This window comes from Microcaecilia unicolor, chromosome 2 (genome assembly GCF_901765095.1).
Source record: "Microcaecilia unicolor chromosome 2, aMicUni1.1, whole genome shotgun sequence".
NCBI classification, from domain to species: Eukaryota; Metazoa; Chordata; class Amphibia; order Gymnophiona; family Siphonopidae; genus Microcaecilia; species Microcaecilia unicolor.
In genome coordinates, this window is record NC_044032.1 from 111830134 (window position 1) to 111847086 (window position 16953).

Sequence of the window (16953 nt, forward strand, 5' to 3'; positions counted from 1 at the left end):
TATTTATTTGGATTTTGGATCACAAGTAGCAGCAGTGGGATTTGAACTGAACACTGCTGGATTGCAAGACCAGTGCTCTAACCACTCAGCCACCACTCCACTCCCTTAAAATTTGGCCATCCCTGTGAGGGGGGGCAGTATGCAGGTCCCTGGGGGGGAGATATGTGTGTGTCAGCGGAGGCATAACAAAGGCATGGACATCCTTCTTTCAAACATTTTGGATGTCCTCAACTGCCCCCCCCCCCCCCCACAGGGATGGCCATATTTCAAGAGAGTGGGGAGGGAGGAGTGGCAGAGTGGCCTAGTGGTTAGAGCAATGACCTTGCAGTCCAGTGGTGGCCAGTTCAAATCCCACTGCTGCTACTTGTGATCCAAACTCTAAATAAACAAAGTGGGTATTAGAGGCATAGCAAAGGCATGGACACCTGTAAAGGGTTGGAAAAAAATAAAAAAAAAAATAAAAGTGTGTCCCCTTTAAAAGGGGTTTTACCTGGGTGTGTGTGCTGAGGGTTAGAGCTAGGGAGAGGGTTCTAAAGTGACATCACTGGGAGAACAGCTGAGCAAGCTGGCCTGATTGCCTTGGCAACGGCTTGCTGGTCAGTTGGCAGAGGAGCTGAAGATTTGAGTGAGACAGGACGTACTTGAGAGGTTCTGCCTATGTGAAAGAATAGAATTGATTTGTATAAAGAGGAAAAGTGATTTGTATAAAGAGGAAAAGTTCAATAAAATTGTTTGATAGAGAGAGACACAAGAGAGGCTGAGAGAGAAAGCTGACTGATGGAAAATAGAGTTTTTGACCTGTGAAGGGACATTGAAGTTTTGAAGTATCAGACAGTGAGAGGGTGTCTGAATTGATAAGTTTTTTATCCCATTTTAAATATTGGTATCACAGTAAAGCTTCTTTTGAGGGACAAGGTGTTTGATTGGGTGAGAGAGATTGTTATACCAAAGCTTTCTCAGGTTAAATAAGTTCACTGCCATACAATCCATTGGGATTGGTAACACCTGTGAGTAGTGAAGAGGCAGAGGAGAGTCAGAGTGATAAGTAAATAATGAAAGAGTGGAAATGAACTCCTTTACTAAATTATTTTGTTAGTGCAGTGAAAAAGGGTGAATGGTTATTGTGTGTGCACCAACCTCGCTGAAGAGTGTTCCTCTCTAGATAGGGACAAGTTTACAGATAGGTCTATATTAGGGAAAAATAATTATTTATTGATTTAAACTAGATAGTTTGACCAAAGTTTTGGAAATAAAAACCCTTATCAGATTCTTAATGAATAGGGAGGTAAGGTTTCAATTTTTGTTCAGTTAATTAAAGTACAGATACCACGCTGCTAAGGAACAACGCCTGAACAACACGTGCACCACCGTCAAGAAAGACCAAAGGTTCCATATTCAAGAAAGGACAACGCCAGCAGCTAAGTACCCAGTGTCACTGTCTACAGCATTCCAGGACTTTTTAAATTTACCCCTAAAATACTTACCTGAAGGTTAATGCTGGGGTTCAGTTTCAGTCCTAGGTGAAGAGTGTTGATATATCTGAAAGAGAATAATTAGTACAAAGAATCAATTTCTTTGTTGGAAATACACATTTAGAGTAGATTTTGAGTAACAGTAAAGATAATAAGTATAAATACTTATCTGATTGGTTCTAGTGAAAACCCGAGTTAGATGAAAGTTGCTAAGTAGATGTATACATGTCTAGGATTTAAAACAGGAAATTGTTGCAGATTATATGTGCTTGTTCTTGTAATGTAATGTCAAACTGATTGTACTTTACCATTTGCATTTTACACAGTTGCATGTTTAAATATCAACTTTAATACAGCTGTTTTTTTTAATTATTTATTGCTAATACTCATTGACATCTTGTGCAATAAATCATTGTAATATAAAATAGTGTGCAATATTGTTATCACTTTACACTTGAACCATCATCAGGGGAAATTCATTCAACATCTTGAATTGCACCTTATTTAGTATATCTGGCATTGAATTTCCTCAATTTTCCTGTAAATTCCCTATGTGGTGAGTGTTTAGCGAGGAACCTTACACCGTGATTGAATCCTTTTACCATCCGCTTTTAAAACCTCACCCATGGGGAATCTACACATCCTTCTCACAGAAACATCCACATTTTGGACATCCTCAACAGCCATCACAAGGACGGAGGCATAGCAAAGGACATCCTTCACCCATATTCTTTAAAAAAAAAAAAGACATCCTTGACAAGCACTTGGACATTTTCATCTGGACTTGTGTTTTTCTAAGGTTGTAGACAGCTATTATATACACAGCTTGTCTACATGTATGAAGCTGTCTTTGGCTGCGCTGGCTTCCCCTCCTTAGGAATGAAATCGTGTACAAATGAGCTAACAGCGAGCAGTTCATTTGCATGCGATTTCCTTCATGCATGCCCATTCCTTTCCAAATTGCTAAGGGATCAGTAAGGGAAGGGCTTTTTCCGTTCAGTTAGTGGGACCAGTGCACTACGAATGCTGGCTCCTCCCAACGACCAAATGGCTTGTATTTGGTCATTTCTGAGATGGGCATCCTCGCTTTTCATTATTGCCGAAAATCAGAAATGACCAAGTCCTGGGGACGACCATCTCTAAGGTCGACCTAAATTTGCTGATTTGGGCGTCCCCGACCATATTATCGAAAGGAAAGATGGATGCCCATCTTGTTTCGATAATACGGGTTTCCCCGCCCCTTCGCAGAGCCATCCTGTGAGGACAGACCCAGGAAAACGTGGGCGCCCCATTCGATTATGCCCCTCCACAGGGTTCATTTTCAAAAAAATAAAAACATCTAAAAAGTGGCATAAAACAGCATTTGGACATTTTTCTCTCCAAAATGTTTCGGTATTTTCAAAACCCATTTTTCAGACATTTCTGTATGCTGTTCATCTGCAGTATGCCCACGTGTCAAGGGGGCGTGTTGGGGGTGTGTTAAGGGAGAGATTTAGATGTTCCTAATGCCTGGACATTTTTCAACCATGATGGAACAAAACAAAAAGATCCACAACTAAAACTAAGACATTTTGAGCTAGATCTATTTTAATAACAACTAAATCACAAAAATGTGCCCTAAAAGACTATATTACCACTGGAGGAATAAAGGAATGACCTCCTCTTACTCCCCCAGTGGTCACTGACCCCCTCCCACACCTAAAAGACTATATTACCACTGGAGGAATAAAGGAATGACCTCCTCTTACTCCCCCAGTGGTCACTGACCCCCTCCCACACCCCAAAGTTGTGAAAAAAAACAGTACATACCAGTCTCTATGACAGCCTCAGATGTTATAGCCAGTCCCTGGAGTAGCCTAATAGTCGGTGCAGTGCACTGGGGAAAAGGAGACCCAGGCCCATATCCTACTCTGTTAACACTTGTGGTGGAATGTGTCAGCCCTCTAACTCACCAAAAACCTACTGTACCCACATATAGATGACACCTGCAGCCATAAGGGCTATTGTAGTGGTGTACAGTTGGGGCGGTAAGTTTTGGAGGGCTCAGCAGACAAGATAAAGGGAGCAATGGTGAGATGTGTACCTGACAGCTTTTATATGAAGTCCATAGCAGTGCCCCTAGGGTGTCCTATTCTCTCCTAGGCTTGCTCCTCCTATATCCCAATGGCTTGATTTTGTGCATTTTGCACTTGAACTTTTTTTTCAAAAATGGACCAAAAAGATAAATGCACAGAGCACAAAATCATCTAGTATGTGGCCATTTTCAAAAAGAAAAAGATAGATGTTTGCTGTTTCAAAAATGGCTATATTATATTTTGAGCAAAATGTCCAAAGTCGAACTTAGATGTCATATCAAAAATGCCCCCCACGTGTAATCCACTTCAGTGGGATCACTGTGAAAATGGTTCCACATTACCTTCAAGGCACTTGGAGTGTATTCTCTTGGACATAAATAGAATAATCCCTACACAAGTGTTGTAATTGAAAAGTTTATTGTAACAAAACTTGTACTACTGTGACAATCTGACATGTAATATATTTACTTGGTGATCCATGAATTTGCACATTCTCCAGTAAATAGGCAGATTGTGGAAACTCCTGTGACTCATGGAAAAGGTACCTAGAAGTGTCATTGCTCTAATGGTAGGACAGTTGTTTCTTCTTCCCTTCGTTATCGCTGACTCTGCTTCTCCCCAGACTGGACAATCAGTATAGCAACTCTTTTTCCCTTAGTAATTACAACATACTGCCGTGTGGGTACCGGATTCATTTCTGGTTACTCAGAACTGGAATTGTCTCAGGCTCAAGTTGAAAGATAGGAACTCTCTTCTCCCCTGAGACAAAACCATAAAAGTGAGAGCCACCATCTGTTACACTGGGGAAATTTAACTTCTGCTCAGCCCTAATTTAAAGGACTACATAGGCAATAGCAATGGCAACTTTAGACTTGTTTTCCTTTCCTTAAAACTTATGTTATGGCAGATTTTATGTTTGCTAGCAAAATAAACAAAATGATATGCTTGTTACATTTTTCAATTTTCATTTTTTATTTATGAATTTCAAAACAATTAAATTACAAGTATCTACTTGTTACAGAAACTTGGAAGACCTTTTACTAAGCTGCAGTAAGCACTAATGCATGCTTACCACAGGGTAAAAAGCACTAAGGCGGGGCACGCTTAGACATCCCACAGTAGTTTTGGGATCAGCACATGCTTCCTATGTGCTACAAAATACTTTTTATTTTTTAACTCTGGGACGTGTTTGGAGTCGGAGAGTAGGCATGCCCAATGCTAATTGATTAGCACAGCTACATTGGCACACACCAACCAATTAGCATGTGAGTAGCATGGGAGCTCTTACTGCCTAGAAAATAGGTGTCGGGAAGTGCTCACGTGCTAATGGGGAAATTAGCGTGTAGCCATTAATAGGGAAAGTAGGAAATGTGGACATTTTACAGCTGCATCAGCTACTACTAATCATTTCTAAAGTGCTACTAGCTGCAGGCATTATATACAGGCATTTTCTCTATCCTTGGGGGGCTCACAACCTAAGTTTGTCCACCTGGGGCAATAAAGGGTGAAGTTACATACCCAAGGTCACAAGGGAGCTAGTAGGAATAGAACCCAGGTTACCAGGATCAAGGTCTGCTGCACTAACCATTAGGCTACTCTTCCATTCTATGAAGACGTTGGGAGATTAATTCATTGGACCTATTTCTTTATTCACTTGATTTTCTTCTCATAAGACCTACAGTTTTCCCTGAAGAAGCCTGCATTGGTGAAACGGGTCCCCATTGGGATCAGGTCAGAGACAGAGCACATTGAAAGCTAAGTGCTGTTTTTCGTTCTATTGGATATTAATTATCAAGCCCGTGAAAGTCATATATTTGCTGCAAGTACTGTGAAAATAGTGATAATTAAGAATGAAACTAAATTAAAACAGTTTTTTTGGGAGGTTTTTGCCAATGATTGGTCTGAGTCAGTAGGCAGCTCTGGTACTCATGTCAGAATGACAGAGTAGAATGGACAATGTCTAATTTCCGCAGCATAAGCTTATGACTGCTGAGGCTTTTTTTGTGCCTTTTGGAAGAATAATGATAAATTAAAAAATTGTGCACTATAGGATTGAAGAGTAAAGAATTGTATGGTGCAATCAGAGAATTTTTTTATAGGTTAATAGAAGTCCACAATATTTTTTGTTTGAAGCCGTGCCTCAATATTATTTAACCATTAGGCTCAGTGGACTGTCTGGAAAACTTTTTCAAATCCAGAATGGAATATTACTCAGGGACAAAGAACATATATCTAACTTTAAAGCAATTAACAAAACATTTGCACAGATATCTAAGAAGAAATGTAGCCTCTAGAGACAAAGTCTTCTGTTGCACAGAAATTTGTGCCTTTCCTGAGTAGGACCGACTAAGTCTGGATAAACCTATATCCTTTGTCGTATTAAGGAAACAGTTACCTTTCTGAAGTATAGTCTCATTATCATCTTTAAAAGGATCTTTTACTAACGCGTGGTAGCATTTTTAGCTTGTGGTAGAAATCAGTGGCGGTGAATGCCGAGATGCCCGTAGGAATAAAATGGGTATCTCGGCATTTACCGCCAGCTGATTTCTACTGTGAGCTAAATACGCTACCGCAGCTTAGTAAAGACCCTTAAGTCTTGTTCAAATACAAAACCTGCTAATACGGTGGAACATTTTTTTTAATCTCATCAATAGAACTCTCCAAGATAGCTGAAACACCCAAAGATTGCTGAGAAACTGCCTCTCCTTGTTCTCTTTCACAGGCAGAAAATAAACTGTATTGAAAGGAGACAGTGATGTTGATGGTAGCCCCAAAACATCTACCATATACCGTATTTTTCGGACTATAAGACACACTTTTTCCCCCAAATTTGGGAGGAAAATGGGGGGTGCGTCTTATAGTCCGAAGGTAGATTTGGCTGGCTGGCTGGCCGCCTGCCCTCTGAGTTCCGGATCGCCGTCAGGGTTACCTCCTCCCTCCCCCTCCCCCCCCCCCCCGGCCCTGTCACCACTTCTCCCTACTCACGCGATCTTCCCTGGTGGTCTAGTGACGTCGGGGCAGGAAAGAGCCCCCTCTTTCCTGCCCAGCGCGCTGCTCTCCATCCTCCTGTATGCAGCCTGACGGTCTCGGCGAGATTCAAAATGGCCGCCGAGACTTCAATTCTCGGCGGCCATTTTGAATCTCGCCGAGACCGTCAGGCAGCAATGCATACAGGAGGATGGAGAGCAGCGTGCTGGGCAGGAAAGAGGGGGCTCTTTACTGCCCCGACGTCACTAGACCACCAGGGAAGATCGCGTGAGTAGGGAGAAGTGGTGACAGGGCCGGGGGGAAGGGCAATCCCGGAGGGAGGGATTCGGACAAGACGCACCGGAGCACCTAGGTTTTAGAGGAGGGAAAAAGGAAAAAAAAAATTTTTCCTATTTCCCTCCTCTAAAACCTAGGTGCGTCTTATGGTCCGGTGCGTCTTATAGTCCGAAAAATACGGTACGTTTTCCAAGTATGTAAAGGTGTTTGTCCCCCATACCCTAGGAAAATTAAAATGCCTCATGTAGTTCTCAATCTGTTCCAGCTTTCTTTGAATAATAGTTTTGTCTTTAACAAAAATGTTCACTACAGACTGAGTCTCAACATTTTTGTACTCAGAATCTTTCAGTTTATCCTTAACTTCTTGGGCAAAACTTACTTGATTCTGTGATAACACTCCAGATGTTTGCACCAATGAAGAAATATCTGCAGAGCATTCTGACCAACATTTGCCAGATGGTTTGTAGCGAAACCTGAGTTCCAGGCAGAGATGGAACAGTACCTAATAAAGCTGAGGTTCCAATTTCACGGGATTTACTCCTTGAACCATTGTCAAAGGGCTTCCTTCTTGCTCAGGAGTATGCTGGGCTCCTAACTCAATAACTGCTATTGACACCAAAGAGGTGTTCAGGGAGGACTGAACAACAGCATTGTCTCCGTGTTGTAGGACTCCCTTAACAGCCATCATTCTTCCCATCTGCGGTGATGTAGGGGTCTTTGGGGCTATGGAGGAGGGACAGAAAGAGGAGTGAGCACATGGACTGGGGAACTCTCCCCCTCCTCCAAGCTGTTCAGGTCTCTACCTTGAGTTGAGAGGTGTGGTAGCCGTGTTAGTCCACTTTCATTTGATGTCTATCCAGCTCATTTTTGAAAGTGATCGCCGGCCATCTTCCGACATAAATCGGGAGATGGCTGGCGATTCTCAAAAGCGGCCAAATCGGTATAATCGAAACCCCCTTTTTTGACACCATCGCTGCTTTCCCATCACCGAGCCGGCGAAAGTTCAAGGGGGCGTGTTGGCAGCGTAGCAAAGGCGGGACATGGGCGGGCATGGGCATGGCTAACAGATGGCCGGCTTCAGCGCATAATGGAAAAAACAAAAGCGGCGTTAATGAGTATTTCGCTGGTTTTACTTGGTCCTTTTATTTTCACAACCAAGCCTCAAAAAGGTGCCCCAACTCACCAGATGACCACCGGAGGGAATGGAGTATGACCTCCCCGTACTCCCCCAGTGGTCACCAATCCCCTCCCACACTAAAAAAATAAAAATAAAAACCTTTTTTGCTAGCCTGTATGCCAGCCTCAAATGTCATACCCAGCTCCCTGACAGCAGTATGCAGGTCCCTGGAACAGTTTTTGTTGGTTGCAGTGGACTTCAGGCTGGCAGACCCAGGCCCATCCCCCCCTACCTGTTACACTTGTGGTGGTGTTGAGCCCTCCAAACCCCACAAAGCCCACTGTACCCACATGTAGATGCCCCACTTCACCCATAAGGGCTATGGTGTTGAGTTGTGGGGAGTGGGTTTTGGGGGGCTCAGCACCCAAGGTAAGGGAGCTATGCACCTGGGAGCTATTTGTATATATTTTTTTCATTTTTAGAAGTGCCCCCTAGGGTGCCCGGTTGGTGTCCTGGCATGTCAGGGGGACCAGTGCACTACAAATGCTGGCTCCTCCCATGGCCAAATGCCTTGGATTTAGCCGGGGTTGAGATGAACGCTTTTAGTTTCCATTATCGCTGAAAAACAAAAGCGGCCATCTCAAACCCGGCGAACTCTGGCATTTGGCCGGTCCAAACTGTATTATCGAGACAAAAGATGGCCATCCATCTTTTTCGATAATACGGTTCCGGCCAGCTGTTTGCGGCGCCGCCAAAATAGATCGCCGGCAATCTATTTTGCTGGCGCAGTTCGATTATTCCCCTCCACGTAAATTAAATCTTGTCTTTAACATCTGGCTTGTTTCTCCAATATAGCATCCTTCGTCACATTTTTTACACTGGATGATGAGCATGTAAAGGATTCCTTTATGTTGAATATATTTCCTTTGTGAATGACTGTGGGGTCCTGTGAGATGTTTTGGCATAGTTTGCAGCTGGATATATTGCAAGGATGTGTGCCATTCTCTTCTTTTTGAGTCTGTGTTGGAAGCTTACTTTTAATTAGCTTGTGTTTTAAGTTGGGTGGCTGCCTGCAAGCAAGCACTGGTGGGGATGGGAATATCTCTTTCAGTAATTCATCCTCCTGGAGTAGAGGCTGTAGATCTTCCACCTCCACCCCCATCCTGTTAGATTGTCACTGAAATGCTTTGATGTCTCACTTGTAAGCTTTGATATTTCACTTATATATACTGTCATCTACCAAGATTTGCTTATTTCCAATCTGACAAAGAAGGGCAACCTTCGGAAGCTAATCAAGAAATGTATTAAGTTATGTCCAATAAAAAAGGTATCATCTTATTTTCTTTTTCATGCTGCTTGCTATGTGAATATTCAACACAGTAGCACTGTTTCATTATTGCTACCAAGTATTACATGTTAAGGGCATTTGTTTTAATTCATTTATGCAGTCCTTACATGCACATGGTTTTGCTCTTTAAACTCAAAGGTTTCCCATGATAGCATTATGCTTATTTGAATTAGTTTTTCTGTACATTTTGCTTGATTTGTCTTTGTCTTTATTTGAAATAAAAAATGTTAAAATACATCTTGTCAACAAGGGGTGGGGCTAGGTGGGAGCAGGGGCCCCCACCAAACTGGTCTGCACAGGGCCCCGCAACTGCTAAGACTGGCCCTGGTATCACTACCATATGCAAGTAAGCCTGGCACATGGGACTTGCACATGGAAAAGAAGCATTGACCTAGTACACTATAGTTGAAAGGGGTCACAGGAGAATAGAGCATTCTATGATAGAAGAAAATTGACATGAATGAAATTAGAACCATCTGTGTTTTGAGTAAGTGGTGTAAGAGAGGATGTGATTAGTGACAGAAGGCAGCATGGAAAGGAGAGACACAGGAAATAATCTGGCTACTGTGGCTCAGAAAGGCACTGGCATCTGACTATTCATTCCTCTATAATCCCCCTTTAATAAAGGCATTGCCTCAGAGATGGCAGAAATGAGTTCTACGTTCAGACCAAATGAACTGCTTGGCTCTATAAAGCTGTTGGGGGCTCAGATGACAGTTTAGCTTTAAGCCTCTGAGTCTCTATGGTTGATACCTATAGTTTTCGTTAGTTAAAATAGTTTATAGTTTATTCAGTTTGATATGCAATGCCAGTGACAAAGATCTTTGTCCTCTGGTAGTCTATTGCTTGCAATTACATTTGCCTTTTATTTTATGGGTGGGCATGTACATGGGTGTTCTCTGGACGGAGCATGGGCAGAGCAAACATTTACACATGTAGGGGTCAATATTCAGCCGTCGGTGGTGAGTATTTTTCTCACCACCAATGGCGTCATTCCTGGATATTCAAAACCAGGACCTGTGCAGGCTTTGGTTTTGAATTTCTGGTTATTCTTAGGTTGGCTAACATATAGCCGTTTACGTCGATATTCAACATTTAAGTGGCCATGGGTTACCACATAAAGATAAGACAAACTTTTATGTGGTCCCATTTACGTGCTAAACCAGGCCACTTAAGTGCTGAATATCAGCACTTAGCAGCCAAGTGCTTACTCCACCCCCAGAACGCACCCAAGGAAACCAGTTAAGTGCCGCTGAATATTAGCGGCTAGCCCCGACCAAGTGATTTAACCAGTCACTCGCCAGCTAAATCATTTTCAATATTGGGTAAGCAACTTTTAAAGATTTCTTTAAGTTATGCATGTATCTCTGGCACATAGGTGTACACATGCCAGCTCCATGGCTGGTGCAGTGGCATAGCTAGGAATGAATGAGCACCGGTAGAGATGGACCCCCTATAACACCATTGCTCCCAAGGTACTGGGGACTAGGGGGGGGGAGGGACAGGGAGGGAGGGAGATGCAAATGTCCCAAATTTGACATATTACAATTAATACATTCTTTTTGTTGTCTGATCAATGTTTTGTTCCTAGTGTCTCTCTTCTGCTTTTCTCAACTCTCACCTCCAGCATCACTCCAGCTCCTCCCTCAACCCACCGGTCCTCCACACGCTGTGGCGGGCTATAGGAGAGAGAGAGCTGAAAGATGCCTCTTTGGACGGTGGAGCCGTTCCTCTGCCATGTCCAGTATCTTCGATGCAACTTCCTGTAGGTGGGATGTGACACAGGAAAGGCTCTGCCAGCCAGACAGGCAGATTTCAGTGCTCTCTCGGCCGTGACCTGCCACAGGCGGGATGCATAGGGAACTGAAGAAATGCCAGGCCCGAACAGGTGGGGGAGCATGGGGGAGGGAAGTTGCAACTTGAGGCATCAACTACCATTGGGTGACCCTGGGCATTTTGCTGGGCTCACTCAGTGGTAGCCACAACCCTGAGTGCTTGTGCCTAGGTGCATACACACATATATACCATTACACTAGTATTCTATAAGGGAAAGCAGGTGTCTACTTTCCATTATAGAAAATGTGCTCTCTGGGTTCCTATATATAAACGCACTGTTATAGATTTGTTCCTCATACCATGCAGAATGTAGATTCTGCCACATAAGCCATGATTCATATTTGTGTTCCCTTTTTGTATTTTTAACTTTGTCTGGAATATCTATGTATGGGCTGTAGCTGTCCTTCAAAGGGCAAAATAATTCTATTATTTGTAAAAAAAAAAAAAAAAAAAAAAGATCCAATCTTTCACACTGTATCAGAGCTGTGTTCATATAGCATTGTTTATATAGGTATGACCCTTAAAAATATTGGAACAGATTTTATAGAATCTCTTAGCCTTGAATGTGTTACATTTTAAAGCATTTAGATTTGTAGAATAGACCATTTTTTTCTATGCCAGAAATACTTTCAGCGTTGTAACACTTGTTAATGTTTTGACGGTTGTGAATGTTTAGAGATGTCACTTCCAGACAGCCATTTGTCTATCTGAATGAAAACATGGAAATGTGTCGACTATTAATTTTTATGCTATGCTGCACAGGCGTAAGTACGGAAAAACTGTTACAGGAAAATATACATCACATCCCACTCTTTCCTAAAAATAAGTTCTGCAGAAATATTATCTTGGTCTTAAACATGGGGGGGGGGGGGGGGGGGGGAGACTTTGAATATATGAACTTGATGAGGTTATGGCATCACTAAACTGAACACTAAGGGACTCTTTTACTAAGTTTCGCTTAGCACTGTTGGATAGTGGTTCTCAAACCTGGTCCTGGAGGCACCCCAGCCAGTCAGGTTTTCAGGATACCCACAATGGATATTCATGAGAGAGATTTGCAAGTACTACCTCCACTGAATGCAAATCCATCTCATGAATATTCATTTTGGATATACTGAAAATCTGACTGGCTAGGGTGCCTCAAGGACCAGGTTTGGGAACTACTGCTGTAGGGCATCCTGTGGTAATTTAGCTGTTTGTTCACGGTAATTTTACAGTAATAATATTTTTCTATTTATTTTTAGGAGGCAGCATGGCATGGGAATGAACTGAAAGTGGATGTGGAATCGTTAACCAGCTAGCGTGCTCGCATGACTGCGCATTAACCCGCAGATTCTATATATGGTGCTCCGATTTGCACGGCCAAATTTGGGCACACGGCACAAGATACACACCCTCATTTCCTGTTTCCGCAAGGGCGGGCCAGAGCTGAGAGACAGAGAGAAGGCAAAACAACTAAAGCATGGAGCCCAGCCTGCAATGCTTTTTCTGCTGCTCTAACACCAACGAGGTATGATAAATGATGTTTAAAATTTGCAGGAAGCCTGGAACTCGAAGGGAGGAGGGAGGGAGGGAACGAACTTGACTTCCGGTGGGTGGAATATTGACGGAGTCGGCGCCTACGACTGCAGGGAGGGAGAGAGAGGGATAGACGCTGCATTGGGGAGGGGGGATGAGAGAGAGAGAGACACTTGTGGCTTGTGGCTGGGGAGGCTTAGCCTCCCCAAGCCTCTTATACCGGGCGCCTATGCAGGGAAGGATAGGGACAGGGACACAGAGGGAAGATGTTAGATCAGATAGGAACACAAAAGGAATGATGGTGGACATGGAGAGGGAACAAATGTCAAACTGGAAACAGCAGAAGATGGATGGAACTCAGGAGTAGAGGTTGGTGGAACAGAGCAGAAGATGAGTGGGATTTGGGTGAGGGAAAGGAGACCAGAGCAGCCAATGGATGGGATTCAGGTGTGAGGGATAGGGGAACAAAGCAAAAGATGAATGGGACTCAAGGACAGGGGTGGGCTAGAGGAAAAGAGGAGAATCGGACTGGGACCTGGTGACAGTGGGAGAATGGTGGGGGAGGGCAGAACAGGAAATTATGGATGGGAGATGTGGAGATGGAATTTTGAGGGGATAGTGAGTACCTGGCAATTGGTAGGTATAAACATGTGTGTGTGTGGTGGTGGTGGTGGTGGTGGTGGGTGGGTGGGTGAGGGTGTATGTTGATGGATTAGGGAAATGAGTGAAAGTGTGAAATGGGGAGTAAGGTTGAGACATAATGTGAATGACCTGAAAGACTGGAGAGAAGATGGATGGCATAAGAAATGGGATGTGTCCACTTTGGGAAAAGAACATCTTTTCTATTTTTATATTTTGTAGAGTACAGGAGGAAATGCATTTCGTTTCTGTTTTACCAGTATTGCCCTGCTTATAGGGTCCTGGGCGCAGGGAGGGTGGTCTCCATTTCAGTTTTTGTCTGCATGTCTTTTATGGTCCCCTATTTTGTATAAGGTGAGGATCTGTCCATGTTCTGCGTCTGCAACTGAAGTGAAGAATTCTGCTAGCATGTGGTATCTTTTAGGAATCTGTAATAGTCCACCATTTTCTAGTTCCCCAGTAGAGGTATACTGGTGCTTTAGGACCCATTGTAATGTTTATAGCACTGTCTTTTCATAGATGGGTTAGGGCTGCTATGGTTTGGTAAGTTTGCTGTATAGATTTTGAATGTGTCTTTGCAGGGTTTTGTGTTATTTTGAAAAGTGTCTGGCCCTATTTGAAAGCAGGACCTTGGAACCCAAAGTAAAAATGCTCAAGACTAGTGGTCTCCACATCCTGTAGACTCACCAGGGAAACAAAAACCCATCTGATTTAATCAAAGTGTCTGGCAGTGGAAGGAGTGTGTGCTGCTCCAGAGGTGATAATCACAATCAGAATATATTTTGCATGATGTGTTGTAAGAAGGGTAGCTCCATTGTTGGGGAACATGGTGTTTGTGATACAGAACTGGAGGTGCAAGGTTTATATTGAGATTCTGTCCAATCCTGTAGAGAATCCAGACTTCGCTCTCACATAGAAGTATTTATTTAATGATGCCATCAATTATAGTGGTGGTTTTACCTGATAGCTGAAACTGGCTGGGGTGTTTCTTGATACACAGAAGCCCCTGGTGTCTTAGGTTGCAAATTTTAAAAAGGGGGGTGGGGAGGAATGTGTGATGTAGTGGGCATAAGGTGTAGAAATGTCATTTTGGCTTCCCCTCCTCCTTTATACCTAGCTTGCCCCCCTGCCGCCACCCCAAATATTTCTGCCTGGAGATGCCACTGGTCTGAATGCAATGTTTGAATTGTGGGTGCCAGAATATTGTATTTTCATGAGGAAACAATTCGTGATGTGGTTTCTAGCTTGTAAGACATGTTATATTTTTAAACATAATTTATAATAATGTGCTTGGAAATATATAAAACCAAACCCAAGACTATGTTACCTCCTCAAAAATGCTAAAACCAACATGAATTTTTATTTTTTGGCAAACCAAAATGCAAAAACTAGGAGCTGCAATATCAGACCTCAGTAGGTTTGATCTATCTCCAGTTTGACTACGTTAGTAAACAAACGTGTCCCGAAACTGATCAGCAACAGAGGAACCTATCGCCTCAGATTTAGGTTCCCAATGCTATGCTCCCTCATTCTATGGCCTTAGGGCCTGGTATTCAGCCACCGGCAGGCAACGCTTTTGCTGTCCGTCGCTGGCATTAAATCCAGATATTCAATGCAAGGCCATATTCAGCTGTCAAAATAGAATATCTGGGGTTTTTTTTTTTAGGCCACTAAAGTTAACCGGTTAAGTCAGTATTCAGTGCTGACTGGTTGTTCAAGTGTACAGCACTGCGTACGTCTAGTAACGCTTTAGAAATGATAAGTAGTAGTAGTTAGCAGTTAAAGATAGGATTGCTATTTATGCTGTCAGACTTAAGTGTTAAACTTATCCAGTTAGGCGCTGAATATCCATGCCTAATCGGATAAGTCCCATGACATAACCAGTTTAGCAGTAGGTGCTAATTGCAAATATTCAGGGTTAGATGCAAAAACACTATTTAAGTAGGCAGCGACCGTTTCTGACCAGTTAAATAGCATTGAATATTGGGAGGTTAGTGTCTTATGTGTAACCGCCATTTGCACACTAAGGGGCCCTTTTACTAAGCCACGTAAGGGCCTATGCGCGCCCAACATGCACCAATTTCAAGTTGCCGCCCGGCTATTGCATGTCCCAGGTGGTAATTTCATTTTTGGCGCATGTCCCCTACGCACGTTAGAAAATAATTTTTATTTTCTGGCAAGCGATGCTACTGGATGGTAAAAGGCATTTGACACACATAGACCCTTACCACCCTGTTAACGTGTAAGACATTACCACTAAGCCAATGGCTGGTGGTAAGGTCTCAGATCCAAAATGGACATGTGTCAATTTTCATTTTGCTGCACATCTATTTTCGGTTAAAATTTTAAAAAAGTCATTTTTACAGGTGCACTGAAAAATGATTCTGCGCGCATCTATAACATGCACCTACGCTACCGCAGGCCATTTTTCAGCGCACCTTAGTAAAAGCACCCCTAAGATCATAGAATGCTAGCACTGATACGTATGAAGGTTATATTCATGTGTTCTATGTGCATTCAGTGGTACCCTAGAATGTGAGTGTTCAGGGCACATAGGGGTGAAATCTATAAATGATGCCTAAAAAGTCAGCGCTGGAAAAAAAATGTTTAAGCGGTATCTGTAAGCTGTGCCTAAAATTTGGTGTGGTTTATAGAATAACGCTTAAGTGGAGAGGTTGCATGTAAATTTAGGTGTTGTCATTTGCGCCAACGAAAAAGTGGCTCTAATTGACTCGTTATTCTATTAAATTGCATGCAAATTGGAAGCACACCTAAATTTACATGTGCAATTTTTGGCAACTTTTATAGAATCAGGGGGATAATGTGTAAGTGCAAGGGAGTGTTCAGGGGGGCACTTGGGCAGGACATGGGTGGGTCGCACATTTACATTCATAGCTTATACAATACTATAAGTAACATGCTAAAATGCAACATTTACACATGCATTTAATCCTGCCTATTACATGGCATAAGTGAAAAGCATCTAAATCAGGCTTGTCCAGGATCGGTCCTTGAGGGCTGCAAGCAGACCAGGTTTTCAAAATATCTCTAATGAATATGCACCTACATCCACCAAGTATCCCTATTTCAGTCTAGTTATAAAATATCTAAGCCATTTTAACAACTACTAAAGTATTTAACACAAATTAATCTTTATTAAATAACTGTGACTCTGGGCAAGTCACTTAACCCTCCATTGCCCCATGTAAGCCGCATTGAGCCTGCCATGAGTGGGAAAGCGCGGGGTACAAATGTAACAAAAAAAAAATAAAAAGTATATAAAATATTGACCTAAGCTGCTTAGATCTTCTGTTTAATACTAATGCACACAATTCATTCATACCATTCATACTAATAACCTCACATACTACATGAATCAGTTCTTACACTCAATAAATTATATACAATTCGTAAAAAAGGCCCGTTTCTCACACAAATGAAATGGGCGCTAGCAAGGTTATCATGTAATGCCGATTATGTTTTTAAGGAAACCGTTAGGAGAAATGTTCTGTCACGATAAGTAATAATTGGGAAAGGTGTACAATGAATAATATGCTCCAGGGGTATGAGATACGGATTGCTTTATCTACGTTTTTTTTTGTTTTAATTTCTTTTTTGTGATTTTTATTTATAGTATTTTTTTAAACGATAAAGAGTACGCAGACTCTATCCATGTCCAACATT